The sequence below is a fragment of the Bufo gargarizans genome, chromosome 9 (genome assembly GCF_014858855.1).
Source record: "Bufo gargarizans isolate SCDJY-AF-19 chromosome 9, ASM1485885v1, whole genome shotgun sequence".
Taxonomy (NCBI): domain Eukaryota; kingdom Metazoa; phylum Chordata; class Amphibia; order Anura; family Bufonidae; genus Bufo; species Bufo gargarizans.
Genome location: NC_058088.1, coordinates 135,925,350 through 135,938,651, shown reverse-complemented (window position 1 = coordinate 135,938,651; position 13,302 = coordinate 135,925,350). Strand labels below are relative to the sequence as shown.

General features: G+C 43.6%; 1 protein-coding gene across 4 annotated transcripts in view; it reads right to left on the bottom strand.

The window, feature by feature from the left end:
* Positions 1–11,778, bottom strand: part of LOC122946794 (tumor necrosis factor receptor superfamily member 19-like) — a 239,890-nt gene extending 228,112 nt beyond the window's left edge. The window contains exons 1-2 of one of the 4 annotated variants that reach the window (XM_044306620.1): positions 11,679–11,751; positions 3,309–3,440 (exon numbers count right to left, since the gene is read on the bottom strand). The gene's annotated coding sequence lies outside the window, so the exon portion shown is untranslated. Of the gene's footprint in view, positions 1–2,638; positions 2,714–3,308; positions 3,441–11,678 lie in introns of those variants that run through there. The other 3 variants (XM_044306617.1, XM_044306618.1, XM_044306619.1) reach the window with 3 other exon arrangements.
* Positions 11,779–13,302: the final 1,524 nt, after the last annotated feature.

The window sequence follows — 13,302 nt, the reverse complement described above, 5'->3', positions numbered from 1 at the left end:
CCAGCCTGCATTACAGTACCTAGGAATAGGATTTAAGGTACGATTATCAATATAGGAGTGAGGGGGCATATATAATAAATTTTAATCGACTAAGACATTTAATATTAGTATACCGGAGCGGCGGGGCTATACTACACTGATTGCACCGCCCCGCCGCTATTCCCGGCCCCCAGCTCCTCCTCCCAGTCCCTCCCCCGGCCCCAGCTCACGCTACATCGCATCCAGCGATGTTAAATTGTCAGCATTCGCCCCATAAGACGCAGGGCCATTTCCCCCCGATTTTTGGGGGGGGAAAAGTGCGTCTTATGGGGCGAAAAATACGGTAGTTGATATTTTATTTTTGCGTTCTTGGAGGAATGCAATTTTAGGTATCCATGTTACATATAATTGTATTTATAATGAGTTTGGTATAATCATTATTCTTATTTACCATTTGGTATGATTTCCCTTAGTTTTCACTTTGCACTTTATAGCATGCACACTGAGCACTTTTCACTGGCACTTTTGCACTTTACTTTTGAGCTTTGATTCACATTTGTGTACAATAATAATAGAAATGCTTCATCTATTAAGATGGTGCATATGTAAATAATTACGTATTAGGCATGGCAATATTGATTGTCAAGGCTAGGTTGGTGTATAGGGGTATACGTGGTCAGAAAAATGAAAAAAGAAAGAATTGACATATATGTATATGTGGTTTTATACCAGGCGGTATGAGTGGATATGTTATGTATGTGTGGAAAGGTCATAATGTACTTATCTATTCTTATTAGGTTAATTTATTGAGGCGAGCTATTAGTGATGTGGTGCTTTGTGGTGTCTGCACACACCTATGAACTGTGTAATTATTCATTATGTTGCACTAATCACCTTGTAATATATGCTTAATATTTAATATATATATATATATATATATATATATATATATATATTTAATAAGTAATATTTACTGCATATGTCATGTATGATATTTGTGCTGGAGTTATGACCATTCTTATTCCGACATTCTTACCACTGTGTATCTGTATTTATGTACTGGGGAATGAACCTTGGGGCTGGTGACGAGCGTCAGGGTTAAAGATATAGAAGTGTTAGTTTACCTCACAATATCTGCCATTAGGTATATAAATTGGGTCTTCAACAGTAACTAGGACCGGGTGTGTGGATGTAAGATGTGGTGATGGGATATGAGAACGGACCTGACCACTGATAGCGCGAGTACGGACCGGACTACTGACAGGATGGGCGGAAGTGATGTGCTCAATAGGCTTCGTGCCGGCAACTTTGGGCGGATATGACGAAGCGGATGTGATGTAGTGGTGACGTCGGTGGTTTGATTGCCGCAGCCGGGGATGGGCGGAGGCGATGGAATAGGCAAGTAAGTTAGGTATAGTGTGATAGGTTGTTGGGGCAATCTCCCAGCTGTGGTGTGATTCAAAAGTGGAGCAGCTTGACTGAATAGACACGCCCCTTCTGAAGAAGCTGAGCAAAACGCGCGTCAGGGGTGCGCTCACCAGGGTCTCAAGGTTGGTTCCCCTTTACCTGATTTTATATGTATTTTCCATGCTGGCAGTTTAGTGTTATATGTTGGATGCACGCTTGCACATTCTGGTGCTGTTGTTTGGGTGAATTTCCACACACTGCATCCTTTTCATATTCTCATTACAGCTAGCATGGCAATTATTATATCGTTATTTCAAGCCCACGTCTCTACCTGGCCGGTGTATGAGAACAGTGTTCTCGCTTAACCATGTGGTTGGCACAGGCTAGTAAGTGACGTGCGCTTGGGGGATACACTCGCACTGTAACCTTGGTGGGGCGCTGACTTGCAGTGTCGCCACTTTATTGCTGCTATTTATTTATTTAGTTCATGTCTACGGTTTTTTGTCCTTTATGTGATGAATTAATAAAATATTTTGTTATTTACGTATATGTGTGTTGTTGTTTATCGGATCCATTTGAGTTTTGCTCACACATGGTTTTCTCACTAGTTTTGAGAAACTTTTCGGTTATAAATGACATTTTTTATCGTAACAACCAACGATTTATACAGCAAAATCATGACGATTAACAAGGTTGCCCACAGCAACCACAGTCAGACAATGTGCACTGGGTGCAAATCCTCCTGGAGGCTGGCTTCTCCTCCACGCTGTATAGGTATCCAAAAGAAGAGGCAGTACTTCCAGATTTCAGTGAAAGGGTGAAGACCCCAAACGTTTCAGCCTGCTCAATGAGGCCTTTGTCAAGCTATACAACAGTGCAAAACACAGGGTATATATATACCCACAAGCCAGTGCAATCACATAGTACAATTAGTGAATTCACATGTTATCAATCACATAGTATCAATCACATGATGTTCAAAGTGCTCTGTCACATGACACTCTCCATGTCATTTCCATATTCTAAATAACTCCATGTAAATACAAAAGTATATAAAAAAATCCAGTAATTATACAAATATTAATATAAAGTGCATAGTGTAAATCTTATACATCCAACATATCAGAGCCAAATGCCTGTATAGATTGTGATACAAAAGTGCTAGGTGCATATACATCAAGGATTAAAAACATCTCTTATCATAAGAGAGATGCAGCTGCATCCCATAAAGTATTAAAATAGTGGCGCCTACCATCAATGGTTCAACGTGGCCGCAAGTGCTGGCGTCCCCATCCTTGCTATGCACATGCGCAGGGTCGGACAGTCCTCCCCCTCCTCCCAGCCCACGCTGTGTACCCATGCCCTCACGTTCACTGGAACGCACGTCATACCGTGGAGCGCATCGTACAAGTCGTAGAGGGAAGAGGAGAGGGCAGACCATGTGACACGGCCACATCCACTCAGCATTAAGGAGGCGTGCAAGTGGTCATGGTAACCTGGAATGTTTACATCCAGGCTAAAACATCAGTGGGGCAACCCGGGTGATCGCATTAGCGAAAATGCACATAATCGTCACAAAATGCCTCCGTGAGTGTCAGGGAGGGCTGAGGGATCTTACTATGCTGTCAGTGACAACCGCAAAAGTCTCACTGCTCAGCACATGGATCACACGGCTGTCCCCTGGTTTCCCAGCTGACAACCCGAGGGCCCATAGTGCCACCCCCCATGCACTCACTCTCACTAATAAGTAGCTTCCGTGGGATTTAACCCTTTACAATCGTATACAGTGTATCATGGTGTGACTTATTTATGCTGACTGGTACCGCATTGTTACGCCCAGTTTCTCCGCACTTCCATCATCACCACTGTAAATATCATAATAACTATTATACTTCCATATTGACAATATGCAATTAACACACTCTAGGTCGCGCCCACTGATGTCCACCTCTTCATAATACGGTGAGAGCAGCCACATTCGCGGACACCAATAATCCACCAACGACATTGCCCACTAACAGTAGACATAGGGCCATTAAGCCTGTCCAGAGATTCTACAAAAGATAGAGAAATGGAAAAATTACAAATCAGTTTCATCAAAATAGCACTGTTGTATATTCCCCATACCAGGCCGGGTAGATTGAATCCCCCACGTCAAATGAACAGACTGCACATCCTATCCACACAAATCCCATCTGCATTCTGTGTTCAGGCCATCAGGCTTGAGTGTACGCAGCCGGTGAAGCCACATTATTTCTCGCTGTTTCAATATTCGCTCTCTATTACCTCCTCTTTTCAGAGGGGGAATATGGTCAATGATCCTGAATTTGAGATCCCTCTATCTGTGTCCAACCTCTGCAAAGTGCTTGAGCACAGGGAGATTTCTCCTGTTCTATTTCTCATTAATGCGAAAATCTAGTCAACCAATCACATAGCAGTTGCTTCAATGCATGTAGGGTTGTGGTCCTGGTCAAGACAATTTCCTGAACTCCAAACTGAATGTCAGAATGGGAAAGAAAGGTGATTTAAGCAATTTTGAGCGTGGCATGGTTGTCGGTGCCAGATGGGCCGGTCTGAGCATTTCACAATCTGCTCAGTTACTGGGATTTTCACGCACAACCATTTCTAGGGTTGACAAAGAATGGTGTGAAAAGGGAAAAACATCCAGTAGGCGGCAGTCCTGTGGGCGAAAATGCCTTGTTGATGCTAGAGGTCAAAGGAGAATTGGCCGACTGATTCAAGCTGATAGAAGAGCAACGTTGACTGAAATAACCACTCGTTACAACCGAGGTATGCAGCAAAGCATTTGTGAAGCCACAACACGCACAACCTTGAGGCGGATGGGCTACAACAGCAGAAGACCCTGGCGGGTACCACTCATCTCCACTACAGATAGGAAAAAGAGGCTACAATTTGCACGAGCTTACCAAAATTGGATTGTTGAAGACTGGAAAAATGGTTTCTTGAATATGACAATGACTTCACTGTACTAAAATGGCCCCCACAGTCACCAGATCTCAACCCAATAGAGCATCTTTGGGATGTGGTGGAATGGGAGCTTCGTGCCCTGGATGTGCATCCCTCAAATCTCCATCAACTGCAAGATGCTATCCTATCAATATGGGCCAACATTTCTAAAAAATGCTATCAGCACCTTGTTGAATCAATGCCACTTAAAATTAAGGCAGTTCTGAAGGCAAAAGGGGGTCCAACACCATATTAGTATGGTGTTCCTAATAATTCTTTAGGTGAGTGTATATAGAAGAAGCTACACAATGGTCACTGGTTGTGGTACCAACTGAGGTGTGGACCCGGCCCCAGGGTGACACGTGTGTATATATATATGTATGTATGTAACACAAAGAAAGAACAGCAGCAATTGTTAGTGTAGTCGGGTACAAAAATCTTCAGACCTATTCGGTCATCAAAATGGTTGTAGTTTTCCAAAGAAGAGGCAGCACTCCAAGGTAAAGGTGAAAACGACCCGCTTTATTCCCCTGTGCAACATTTCAACTGCTCATTGCAGTCTTTCTCAAGCATAACAGTTGGTGTCAACATATCTACATTTATACCCACAATGCTTTGTGAGTAAATTAATTAAGTGATTGATAATTACATAATCAATTATGTGGAAAACATAAAATACATCAAAAATTACATAGTTCATTGTGAATTCATTGTATATATCATATGTCAAAATCATTAGTGTACATACATAGTGAAACCTAGTCAATGATCTTACAAAGATCGTGAACATACATAACCATGTTCATAAAGTGCCTTGTGCTTTGATTAAAGTGATCACCTGTATGTGTTAAATGGCGGTCAATCGGCCGCATAAATTAAGAGAAATACACTTACACAGCGGAGTACTGTGATGGCGTCCGTCTCGGCGTCCCCGATCCTCCACTGCGCATGCTCAGTAGCCTAGCAACCAGTCCATACAATCACTGACACGCCCCCAAGAATGTGACGTCATCCGTGATACAGTGGTAAATATGTCCTCTGTCCCTTTGTCTCATACTCAGATGGGTTTATTGTCTTTCTGTCCTTCCACAAAGGTTGATTGGTTTCAGCTGGAGGTGGATATGCAACGTCTGTTCAGGAACATCAAATTACAGATTTGGTTCTCTGAACATCCACCTCCAGCTGACCATATATTAACTACAGGTGGGTCTGAACTCACCCTGGGACGGTTTAATCTGTTACCCAGGAGTGACTTCATACCACAGACAAACCACCAAATGTATTAGATGTAACACGTGAGCACGACATTATTGATGAGTGTGTACTCTTTTCTATTAATAGAGAATCCACACACGCCAATAATTTACGTATTGCCAAAAATACATAAGTCCCTGATGAGTTCCCCTGGGCGACCCATCGTGTCGGGTATTTATTCAATCTTTTCAAACATTTCCATTTTCCTGGACCGCATACTCCGTACTTATGCAATCAGTACAAAATCATATATCAGGGACACGGAGGATTTTTTGAAAAAAATTTCCACCGTGAGACTGCCTAATAGATGTCTGGTGGCATCCTTCGATGTCACCAGTCTTTATACTTCTATTGATCACAAACGGGGAGTCAATGCGGTCAGGAGATGTTTGGAACGTAGTGATTACTCTGTAGAATGTTGTGACTTTATTATTCAACTATTGAACCTAGTCCTGAGACATAATTATTTTATGTTTGTGGAGCAGTTTTTTCTGCAATTACGTGGGACCGCAATGGGGTCCAATGTGGCGCCCACGTATGCAAATGTCTTCATGGAGGCACTTGAGGAGGACCTTGTCTATGTACTTCAGCAAGGTACTGGGGTGATGGAGGTACATAGACAACGTCTTCCTCATCTGACAAGGTGACATTGAGTCTTTGGAACAATTTCACTGTTATCTGAATTGTATGGACAGTGAGATTGTGTTCACACTCACACACTCCAATAAGCAGGTCCAGTTCCTTGATACAGTGGTGTCCATCGTTGGTGACAGATTGTCCACAGATATCTTCACCAAGTCGACTGATTATAACACTCTGTTACGATATGAAAGCTGTCACCCCAGACCCTGTATTGAATCTTTACCACGTAGTCAATTACTACGGGTGAAGAGAATTGTACAGAATCCAGAAAACCTACCCATCAGATATGGGCAAATGGTTAACAAATTTAGACAGAGAGGGTACCCACAAAGAAATTTAGAAAAACATCTGAGGAGACTACAGCAACAGCAGGGGGAGGAGGCGATAAAAAAGGAACCTAAACCCAGACAGATTCCATTTGTGACAACGTACTCAGAGCAGGAATGTGGCTAGTATTCTGAGAAAACACTGGCCCATCCTAAAGAGTAATTTTCCTAAGTTTGAGTCGCTTGCCTCACCTCCACTCTTATCATACAGGTGGCCTACCAACCTGCGTGACAGGTTGGTTAGGGCTGATGTCCCTATCAAAAAGAAGGTGCAGACATTTCTTGGTACAAGAAGGACGGGTTGTTTCCCATGCCTTACATGCGTGAACTGCACGTATATGATGAAGGGTACACACCCGGGAACTGGATCACAATATGACATCCGTCATTACTTGACATGTGACAGTACGTTTGTCATATATGTATTAAAATGCCCATGTGGTCTCCTCTACGCCTGTATAATAATCGCTTTTCCATAAGGCGTAAAAGATTGGATCTGCCGGTCCCAAAACATTTTGTGGAATATGGCCATACTGAAAAAGACCTAAAATGCATGATTATAGACCAGGTCCAAAGAGGCAGACGGGGTGGGGACCGCACAGTGACCCTTAAACAAAGGGAACTGCGGTGGATACATCGCCTACAGTCGCTCAAACCACAGGGCCTGAACGTGGATTTCAAATTGAATATTATGTAGTTTTTGGGGGATCCTCCTTGCTCCTCTGTGGGCTTGTTATCCTCTTATGCCAGTTTGGTATTGTAATCACCTATGGTGTCTAATATCTTACTTATTATAATTATTCATCTTTTTTATTATTTTTTTATTTACTTTCAGAACTTACAGGATCTGAAAGGAATTCTTCTTTATTTTTCAAGTCTGTCAACACAGCGGCAGAAAATGATGGCTATTGTCTATGGCGGTCGAGTCCCATAATAGGAGAATGGGGTTGGAACTACAGTTTTTACTGTGAAAGAAAGAAAAAATGGATAAGTCGTAAATGGAAGATGCTATGGCCACAGGAGATTCACTAGGGTGGATGTTGGCTATAAAGATACAGGGTGTGGACAACACTCTGTGCCTTGTGGCCTTATAGGTGTTTAGGTATGGTCACTCACGTGACACATCCACATATACCGCACCCTCTTCAGTATGATTGATTGTATGCACTGTCCCTTTAAGGGACCTTAATCTTCCAATATTCACGGCTTGATATCCTGATTTTAGAATAATCATTTATACTAATTTAGCTAATAGCACTTTACAACCCAATCATTCCCTATGTGGTCTTTACTTCCCTGCACAGGCCTCATTGAGGTGCTTTGACCAACCCGGGAGACTTGTGATATGCCGGTTGGACGGACGCCTCCTGGTTGCCAGGCGACGGCTCACATTACTTATCATGTGATCTGGAGGCCGGACACAGGAGCGTTGCCTTCCGAACTGTCACGCTTCGGGGGAGGGGCCTGGCTGCTGGTGCGTGCGTCACAATTGACGTCACATTCTTGGGGGCGTGTCAGTGATTGTATGCACTGGTTGCTAGGCTACCGAGCATGCGCAGTGGAGGACCGGGGACACCGAGACGGACGCCATCACAGTACTCCGCTGTGTAAGTGTATTTCTCTTAATTTATGCGGCCGATTGACCGCCATTTAACACATACAGGTGATCACTTTAATCAAAGCACAAGGCACTTTATGAAAATGGTTATGTATGTTCACGATCTTTGTAAGATCATTGACTAGGTTTCACTATGTATGTACACTAATGATTTTGACATATGATATATACAATGAATTCACAATGAACTATGTAATTTTTGATGTATTTTATGTTTTCCACATAATTGATCATGTAATTACCACTCACTTTATTAATTGACTCACAAAGCATTGTCGGTATAAATGTAGATATGTTGACACCAACTGTTATGCTTGAGAAAGACTGCAATGAGCAGTTGAAACGTTGCACAGGGGAATAAAGCGGGTCGTTTTCACCTTTACCTTGGAGTGCTGCCCCTTCTTTGGAAAACTATATATATATATATATATATATATATATATATATATTTATACAGTACAGACCAAAAGTTTGGACACACCTTCTCATTCAAAGAGTTTTCTTTATTTTCATGACTATGAAAATTGTAGATTGACACTGAAGGAATCAAAACTATGAATTAACACATGTGGAATTATACACTTATCAAAAAAGTATGAAACAACTGAAAATATGTCATATTCTAGGTCCTTCAAAGTAGCCACCTTTTGCTTTGATTACTGCTTTGCACACTCTTGGCATTCTCTTGATGAGCTTCAAGAGGTAGTCACCTGAAATGGTTTCCACTTCACAGGTGTGCCCTGTCAGGTTTAATAAGTGGGATTTCTTGCCTTATAAATGGGGTTGGGACCATCAGTTACGTTGTGGAGAAGTCAGGTGGATACACAGCTGATAGTGCTATTGAATAGACTGTTAGAATTTGTATTATGGCAAGAAAAAAGCAGCTAAGTAAAGAAAAACAAGGGGCCATCATTACTTTAAGAAATGCAGGTCAGTCAGCCCAAAAAAATTGGGAAAACTTTGAAAGTGTCCCCAAGTGCAGTCACAAAAACCATCAAGCGCTACAAAGAAACTGGCTCACATGCGGACCGCCCCAGGAAAGGAAGACCAAGAGTCACCTCTGCTGCGGAGGATAAGTTCATCCGAGTCACCAGCCTCAGAAATCGCAGGTTAACAGCAGCTCAGATTAGAGACCAGGTCAATGCCAAACAGAGTTCTAGCAGCAGACACATCTCTAGAACAACTGTTAAGAGGAGACTGTGTGAATCAGGCCTTCATGGAAGAATATCTGCTAGGAAACCACTGCTAAGGACAGGCAACAAGCAGAAGAGACTTGTTTGGGCTAAAGAACACAAGGAATGAACATTAGACCAGTGGAAATCTGTGCGTTGATCTGATGAGTCCAAATTTGAGATCTTTGGTTCCACCCACCGTGTCTTTGTGTGACGCAGAAAAGGTGAACGTACGAACTCTACATGCCTGGATCCCACCGTGAAGCATGGAGGAGGAGGTGTGATGGTGTGGGGGTGCTTTGCTGGTGACACTGTTGGGGATTTATTCAAAATGGAAGGCATACTGAACCAGCATGGCTACCACAGCATCTTGCAGCGGCATGCTATTCCATCCGGTTTGCGTTTAGTTGGACCATCATTTATTTTTCAACAGGACAATGACCCCAAATACACCTCCAGGCTGTGGAAGGGCTATTTGACCATGAAGGAGAGTGATGGGGTGCTGCGCCAGATGACCTGACCTACACAGTCACCGGACCTGAACCCAATCGAGATGGTTTGGGGTGAGCTGGACTGCAGAGTGAAGGCAAAAGGGCCAACAAGTGCTAAGCATCTCTGGGAACTCCTTCAAGACTGTCGGAAGACCATTTCAGGTGACTACCTCTTGAAGCTCATCAAGAGAATGCCAAGAGTGTGCAAAGCAGTAATCAAAGCAAAAGGTGGCTACTTTGAAGAACCTAGAATATGACATATTTTCAGTTGTTTCACACTTTTTTTGTTATGTATATAATTCCACATGTGTTAATTCATAGTTTTGATGCCTTCAGTGTGAATCTACAATTTTCATAGTCATGAAAATAAAGAAAACTCTTTTAATGAGGTTTGTCCAAACTTTTGGTCTGTATTGTGTGTGTGTGTGTATATATATATATATATATATATATATATATATGAAGCTACACAGCAGTCACTGGTTGTAGTACCAGCTGAGGTGTGGACCAGGCCCCAGGGTGACACATGTGTATATGTGTGTATATATATATATATATATATATATATATATAAGCAAAAAACGGAACAGCACCTCCTGAGACAAATCGCAGGTGCAAGCTACCCGGCAATAATATAGCAAACAAATAAAGTTGACCCCACTACGTACTGCTAAGCAGTGAAGAAGCTCTTAGCGCATATTATTGATCAAAAATATGTCGAGCCCACCTACCAGACGACAAGGTAGCTTCTTATCAGGTGGGACCTACTCTAACACGGAGGGTCCAGCTCCATTATTAGGGTCCAGCACAATGTCAGATTTTTTTTCAGGACCCATTGAAAATGAATGGGTACAGAACTGGTCCAGATCTGTTCCGCAAAAAACAGAACAGATCAGGAAAGAAACAACGGACGTGTGAATGGACCCTTACTCTGATTAAAAGCTACCTTGTCGTCTGGTAGGTGGCCTCGACATATTTCTGATCAATAATATGCGCTAAGAGCTTCTTCACTGCTTAGCAGTAAGTGGTGGCGTCATGTATTTGACCCTGTTCACACTTCACACTAGTATATTTAGTGGTGTGTAAATATATATATTATATATATAGATATATAGAAGAAGCTACACCGCGGTCACTGGTTGTGCTACCAGCTGAGGTGTGGACCCAGCCCCAGGGTGACACATGTGTGTGTATATAGGTAGCTGAGGTGTGGCCCTGGCCCCAGGGTGACACGTGTGTGTATATATGTATATATAGGTAGCTGAGGTGTGGCCCTGGCCCCAGGGTGACACGTGTGTGTGTATATATATGTATATATAGGTAGCTGAGGTGTGGACCTGGCCCCAGGTTGACACGTGTGTGTGTGTGTGTGTATATATATATATATATATATATATATATATAAAAGATAGATTTCTATAGACCGAAGATAGATGTATATAGAGAGAAAGCAGCTCCTAGCAGCAGTCTGTCCTTCTCCCACCGCCCACCTCCTGGCATACCGGGCAGGCACATAGCCGAGCTTCCATCCTATGGGGTACACATCACCCGCGCCTACAAGCCCTGACTTGTCCAGGAGCACATGTCCCGGCGCCACCGCCTCCTCATCCTAAAAATACCCGCACCGCCTGCAGGATGGACCCGTGTGCCCATTACACTGCCCAGCCTGGCACATACAGAGACCCCACAAATGTGTGCCATACATGTACACTAGATAGCACTGACCGCACCACTACACACCACACATACCCAGCAGCACACACCTGGGGGTCCACACTGCTCTGCCCAGTCACTGCCCTAGGCACACCATGCTGCCACTTACTTCGGATAAGTCGCTGCGACTCCGGGGACACAGTACACAGGAGGTTGATGAAATCCCAAGAAATCTGCACTGATCGTCCCCTCGTGGACGGACACAAGCCCCGCCCCTTCTCCTGGGGCTGGGCGGGGTCATGTAAATGAAGTGTGCAGAAGTGTAAACAATGAAGCGTGGTGCAGTGAGAGGTGACAGCTGAGGGGCTCACGGCGGAACTTTCAGGAAAGAATTACCACAAATTGTCTTTTTTTTTCTACATATCATGAAGGGGCAGCTAAAAACTGGCTTTGTTAGTGGCAGACATACAAGCCTCCCTCCCCACAGTGAAGGCACAGATAACAGATACAGTAATCATCCTCAGTCGCTCATTTCTATGGTGATGATGATGACTGTTTTTTTTTTCCACAATGCGTTTTTTGCTATGGTTTTCTGCAATTGCAACAAAATGACAGTGTTTCACCACATTTTCAGAAAAGTGTGGCTAAACTGCACCACGCCAGCGATGTAGACATAATGTGGCTAGTGATGAGCAAAGTTATAAGTCGGTTGGGCTGCTTCAGCGAAGTTCATAAGAAAATGACGGGGAACGGCAATCGCACTCCCCCCATCCCCCTGTCATTGAACCCCTCAGATGCAACGTTCATTGTTGATTGCAACATCTGACATTAAAATTGAGGCCTTTCAGGGGTTAATCAGGGTAAAAAAAAATACATACCTAATCCATTTGCTCACTGAGAGGCCACCTTGATTAACCTCCTCCAGACCGCCTAACGCACGGATGCGTCCGGAAGGTGGTTGATTCATTCCTCCTGGACGCATCCGTGCGTCATCTCGCGAGACGCGAGATTTCGGTCAGAGCCGGCCCGCGCATGCGCATCGCGGGCCGGCAAAAGTTCAAGGAGTATTTCGTCAGCAACCTGCCAGCCAATGATCCTCGCTGGCAGGTTGCTGATTTTAAAAAAATCGAATCAGAAGCCAGCTAACACATCATATTAGTAAATATGATGTGTTAAATGGCTTCCCTGCTCCTCTGCTGGTCCTTTTCGTCGGTTGGTCTCAGCAGAGGAGCAGGCATCACTGTGAGCACCCACCAACACTTCACTTAGCCCCCAGATCACCCCCATCACCCCAATTAACCCCTTGATCGCCCCCTGTCAATCACCTAGTGAAAGGGAAAAAAGTGATCAGTGTAAACTGTCACTTTTTTTTTTCACTGGTATTGACTGTTAGGTTTTAGGGATAGTTTAGGCCCCTTGGTTAGATAGTTTAGGGATCGGTTAGCGCCCAGCCCACCGCACCGCAGTCACTTATTCGCTGATTAGCGTATCGCTAATCAGCATTTGTACTTTTATAGTATCTGTAAGTGATCAAAACTGATCACAGTCAGATCTATAATAGTATTAGTGTCACCTTAGCTCGCCCTCCACCCAAAACGCAGTGTTTGCCCACACGTGCGTTCTCCCACGCCCGCCCCACCGCAGTGACAACATTTTTATTTATTTTTATCACTGCCTAATCACTTTACACACGCTGCGGCGATAAAAAAATCAGTGTTGATATTTTTTGTCAACTGCAGCGGCCTCCGGTACTTCGCTAGCCTCCCATTTGTAAGACAGGCTTGCTTTTTTTC